Source organism: Fukomys damarensis, unplaced genomic scaffold (genome assembly GCF_012274545.1).
Source record: "Fukomys damarensis isolate Sample0158 unplaced genomic scaffold, DMR_v1.0_HiC HiC_scaffold_73677, whole genome shotgun sequence".
In the NCBI taxonomy this organism is placed as follows: domain Eukaryota; kingdom Metazoa; phylum Chordata; class Mammalia; order Rodentia; family Bathyergidae; genus Fukomys; species Fukomys damarensis.
In genome coordinates, this window is record NW_022974589.1 from 75,555 (window position 1) to 81,809 (window position 6,255).

Below are 6,255 nucleotides of genomic sequence, written 5' to 3' on the forward strand. Positions count from 1 at the left end.
GAGGGGCAGGATGTGGAACCACTGAGCTAAATCCCCAGCCCTGGCCCATGCATTCTTAGCTGTTTCTTTGGCTTTGTCTCCTCAGACTTAAATCTATGCAGCTGCCAAGATAACAATGCCTGGCGCCTACTGAAGGCCTTTAGATAGACCCTCTGTAGAGTAACTCTAACTGCTGATCACAACTATGACCCTCTTCAGCTGGAAGTACCTAGAGCTACCTTTGCCCTTTGCCTCCTCACAGCAGTTAGGGGTACTTCTTCATAGGGGGGAACATTGCAGATAGGTAAGTGAGATACCTCGTAGGCAGTTAGACAGGGCTGCCCTCAAGGAGCCAAAGTGGACAATTGGGACACATTCACTGAAGGCCAGAGTTGTAAAAGGAGAGAAACCTAATATACCCTTGTGCTTCTCCTAGAGACAAATAGCAGTAATTGATATTCTAAATAGGTATCAACCACCTGGGTGAGGGGCCAAGGTCCTAACCCAGCCTTTCCAGGAAATATGCCTGATTCCCCCCCCATCCCCACCTTTACTGAAAATTCTTGCATGCTTGCTTTGGGCCTTGCTCCCCCATTTAATCAATACCTGGGTGACTGTACTTGTAATCTTATTGGTTGGTCATGGTTTTTCCCTGCCTCATGCCCACCTTGTATATTTCCACTGAGTCTTATAGTTTTGTCCCACTTTGTACCTGCCTCACCACGTGGTGGGCACGTGTGTGCCCTAGACCTGTGTCAGATCATTAATCTCCTGATACATTTTGCCCCAAGGGACATAAATTTTGCCCCAGGACATAAATCCCCATAATTCTTTATGGGCTTTTGAGGCTGTGGTAGTCCAACTTTATATAACTATTACTGGCTGAGGTTCACTCTAACTACCTTGGGATGTTGTGGCTCACCAGCTGGATTGAATAGAAAAAAATGTCAGAAAACAAGGAGTCTGTATATGTGAAGAGGTGTTGATCTACCTCTTTAATGAAAGTTTGAATATGTTAAAGTCACAGGCTGTAGTTTGGATCACCATTTGAAACCCTGAATGCATAAATTTCACTACTGGGTTGGGGATGTAGAGCTCAAATATGGGATGAATATTTTCTGGTCTGTCTTAAAATGTGGACTAATATAGATCTAGCAATTAGGGATTTCATTGCTTCTGTGGAGAAAATATGGCAATGGGGGATATTAGGCTATCAAGAGCCAGAAGTCATGGCCTTACTGAGATTAATCACATTATGGAGCTAATTAAAAACCACAGTTCTATTAAAGCTATGGTGGCTTAGGGATCATTAGTGACTTTAATTATCTGGAATCTTGATATTTGAAGAGTAGCCTCAGGTTTTCCATAGGTTTATTGGAGTAGCTTTCTTTTAAGTGGTCCTTTTTCTTAGATAGTTCAAGTGGGGCTAGCTTTATGCTGGAATGACGAAGTCTGCTCTGGCCTCTCTACCAGCCTTTTGATTTCTCAAAAAGACTTTAGACATGTCTCTTTGGTGTCCCTTGCAATGAATGATAGCAAGCTGCCTAAGATAGGCTGCCTCTAGGAGTTCGTAGAATTTTCTGCTTATGCTTGATAGATGATTGCTTATTAAATAGCAAGCCCATTTCTTTCCAGATTTTGGCATAAAAATATAGCATCAGAAAGGCATGTTTGGAGTCTGTAAATATTTAGCTTTTTGCCCTTTCCTGCTATCATTGTCTGAGTGTAGGCTATGAGTTCTGTTTTTGGAGCAGAGGTCCCTGGGTTGTGGGGTTTGGCTTCAATGACTTGTTATGAACTCACAACTGCATAACCTGCGTTTTGATATCCTCCTTGGACAAAGCTACTTCCATCAGAGAACCACATTACCTCACAGTCTTGCAGGGACAGATCACTAATGTTCTGCTTGCTTGCAGAGGTCTGAGAAACCACCTCTTCACCAAAAGCATAGCTAACCTTTAAACCTGTAGGCATCAGTGAGGCAGGAGTAAGAGCAGTGCATGTTTTTATGGTAACTTCAGGAGTATCTAGAAACATGGCCTGGTACTTGGTAAGCTGTCCCCCTATCAACCCCAAATAAACATTTTGTCTGAAGAATAGAACTTCTAGCTTTTCCCCCAAAGTTAGTTTTGTAGCTGATTCTGTTAACATAGCTATAGCTGCTATTGCCCTCTGAGCTATTCTGTTATACTATACAGCAGGATTCACCTGTTGGCTAATTAGATCAGGGAGGCTTGATATAATCCCAACAGGTAAAATCCTCTTTGGCCTTTTCCAGAATTGGAGAAATGCTCCCAATTTTGCTAGTAAATTTTTCCCCAGTAAGAGACTGTGGAACTACTAAAAACTAATGGCTGAACATTTGACCTTGAAATTGACATGTCTGAGCAAGTATAAGATCCAGCTAGGGCTTGCTTTAACTCCAATTATGGCTGTAGACCTAGAAGAGTGCTTTCCAGATAAAGAAGTTAAAACAGTAAGCCACTTTAGTAAGGAATTGAATTTGCTTACCCATGATGTCCAGAGTTTCTTAACAGGAGATGGGGATGTCTTTGGTTGTGGGCATGGCTGATCTCCCTAAGTGCCTTTAGTCCTCTTCATCAGAATGGGAGATGAGTTTTGGTTGGCCTAAACCCTGCTTAGGAGAGGGGCAATTAATCCTCCAGTGCCATAAGTTAGGCACACACAACACAAATCAGGGCCCAGGTGGTGGCTTGGTATATTCATGTACCCAGTGTCATTTCTTTGCATTTAAAAATTGAACTCTTTCCCTGACTGATCTTGGGTCTTCTCTTCTTGAGCTTGGTTGTGCTTAAGACATTGCCAATTATGACAGCCATAATTTTGGCCTGTCTTTTTTTCCTTAGTCTTTCTCCTTTTGTCCTCCTATATATCCCAGTTGTTGAGCATAGAAAAGGTTATGTTCAGCAATTAGGTGATAAGGGTCTGGGGCGTAGTAAGTGGCCAAGACAAATTAGACATCTCACCATGATGGGTAAAAAGCAAAGGTCAAAGTCTGAAACCCATTAGCACACCTGCAATACCTCCTGCAAATTGGCCTTACCATTCTTTGCATTGTTGGGTATCTGCTACTAAAAAAGGAAGCAGGACTTGAATAGTTGTTTCACCTTCTTAAGCTTGGTTGTGCTTAAGACATTGCCAATTATGGCAGCCATAATTTTGGCCTGTCTTTTTTTCCTTAGTCTTTCTTCTTTTGTCCTCCTATATATCCCAGTTGTTGAGCATAGAAAAGGTTATGTTCAGCAATTAGGTGATAAGGGTCTGGGGCGTAGTAAGTGGCCAAGACAAATTAGACATCTCACCATGATGGGTAAAAAGCAAAGGTCAAAGTCTGAAACCCATTAGCACACCTGCAATACCTCCTGCAAATTGGCCTTACCATTCTTTGCATTGATGGGTATCTGCTACTAAAAAAGGAAGCTGGACTTGAATAGTTGTTTCTACTCTTGCGACCTCTCTTACGGACAAGGATGAGCTGTGAGAGTAAACTGAGTATGTCCTGTGGGGCTAAAAGCTGTCTGAAGAGTACCAAGAGGGCACTGATTTACTGGCCTGACGACTATAAGGAGGTGGTTGAGGACACCACCCAGTGTGGTTGTTTTCATGAAGCAGGTAGAAGAGACCCATATCCCCCTGAGAAACAGGTAACTGTTAGGACAGGATCATTCATATAAATTTCCTTCTCCTTGGAGGCTTAAGTACTTTAGTCCTTGGACCTTTCCAGATATAAAGAGCTATAAAAGGTGAACATAAGGTATTTTACATCACCTTCCTTGCCCTATACAGTCAAAATTGAATTGAAGAATATCAAAACTTAGATTGCCATTCTGTACCCATCTGTCACCATTTCCTAGTTCCTACTATATCCAAACAGTATTGTATGGGGCCTAAGGAGAGAAGACTAGGTCTGGGGTCCTTCAGATGGTGTCCCATGCAGAAGGATGCAGCCCATTGAATTCCCAGAAGCATCTTTTGTGAGGCTCAAACATGACCAGTCATCTCTAGAAGAGCAAGCAGCACCAGTGCCTTCCTTAGACCTCTCCATAGTCTGTAACCTACCATGAGTCCTTATGAGTCAAATTGATCTCAATGTTTAAGATACAGCCTAATGGCAAGGTAGCTGGAATTTCAGGATGTTTTCTGTGAGGCCTGTGGAGAGACACTAGGTCTGGAGTCCTTCAGATGGTGTCCCATGGAGAAGAATGTAGGTTTGTTGATTCACCCGGAATGTCCTTTGTGTTTGTCAATTGTACTACCTATCAAAATTCTCTGGTGAAATGTAACACTACCTTTAAAACTTCTTTCTTTGAAACTGTGAATACTCTGTGGCCCACTATGATTCCCTAAAGAGAGAAAGTGGAATCCTCTGAGTCTACAACTAGCTACTTGAGAGAAGAAAAGGTTGGAGCCTCTTCTGTCTAGCCACTTGGAAAACATCCCTTACATTTATCTTAGTAACACAAATTTTTGGTACTTTTTATCTCTAAAGGTAATAGAGATAGAAGCATCCTTTTTAGCATTTAAGGGACAAAAACCTTAAGTTCTAAGTACAAGGACAGCTCTACTTTTGCATGCTCAAACATGTGAAAAAGGAAAGTTTTATGTTAAAGACATTAAAGGTATGAAAAGGAGTATGCTGTATAGAGTATGAGCCCAGTTAAAGTAGAAGTTCACTCTTCAGAGGGCAAAGTGGAAAGAGCTTACAGTAGCAATGAGGTTAATGGTGGCTGTCTTTCATATCCCTCATTATGTCTGATCTTGGCTGCCCTATCAAGTGCCTGTTGACTTAATGCTAGATGAATTGAAGATGGCCTTCTCTGATTGGTCCCAGGAGTAGGGCTTGGGTGCAGGTGTCCTGGGTTTGACAGGTCATACCCTAATCGGCTTCAAATGCTGCTGTGGAATATTCACACTTCATGTGTTGGAGCAAAGTTCATAAACACCAGGGACTGTAATGACATGACATTCAGCTAATAATGGACTTGATTCACCTGCCACCTGGAGAAGCAGGAAAGCCAGGAAGCTGGGGAATCTTCCTGGGATGCATGTAAACAAGATGGCCAAAGGGTGAGCCATCAGGAGAGGGCCAGCATGGCAGAAGAGCTCATTTTACAAGCTAACATGTCTCGAGCTCACTGTTGAGGTGTAGGCATTTGGAGATGACCCAAAGGGCCTTTCTCTGTCCATGTTGGCTTTGCAGTGGGGAGGGTTAGGCATTTTAAGAATTCCAGAGACAGAAATCCTCTTTAGAAGAAACAAAGCCATAAACTAATTGAACAGTGAGTGGAGAGATCAGCACAAATGAACTGGAAGAGAAGTGCCACCCTCTCCTTGCCATCAGTTGAGATGAGTTGCTAAGTGAACTGCAGTGTGGGTGCAGCCAGCACCCTACCACCGATGTGGTCAAGTTTAGGTCTCTGCTTCCAATCAACGCATTGATACTTCACCATGAAACCCAGAAGGTCAGTGGTGTAGCACTTGTATTAGAAAGGCGAAAGATGGAACCCGTCTATACATAAGATGGAAGAATGGTGTAGACTTACACATGGGGCCTTCTAGGTGGCTTTTTGCTCTTCTAGCAGAGCTGTTATAATATCCACTGACCTGGAGGGCCTGATCACTCTGAGGCCTGCAGTACTCCTTGGCCACTGGTCACTGGCTAACTTCTTTAGGTCACAGAGACCATGGAAGTACTCAGGTCTCCATGTCTCCCATGTCTTGCATTCATTCACATATATCCAGCTCAGTAGCCCTTGTCATTTCACTTGAGAGTGGCTTCCAGCTTCTGCTCATGTTTGATTTTGGCCCAAAAGAGTGCAAAGGAAAGTGCCTTCACCTGAGATTCTCCATGAGCTTGTATGCAGTCTCCAACACATGCATGTAGTCCATGTAATTCAGGAAGGTAAAGATGGCTTTTTCCAGTAATTTAGATTTGCCATGGTAAACAAAAATGTCCTGTGTATATGTTGGTGCTGCAGATTTCCTTTTTGCAGGGATAGAAGTTGATGCTTATAGCCTCAAGCATGCTGAAGGTGCAGTTCAAAGCCTTCAGACTGGAGGAGTTGGGTTGAGTACAGGGAACTCTGCACCACTTAATAGAACTGGATCAGCCAAAATGAAAATGGATCCACCTTGTGCAGGCTGAACAGGATTGAGGCCATCATTCAGAGGTATTCTTTGCTGCCAGGCTACCACTTTCTAGGAGTGGTTTCTACTTTGCCACCACTAAACTGGGCTTCCTTTTCTGATCCAGGG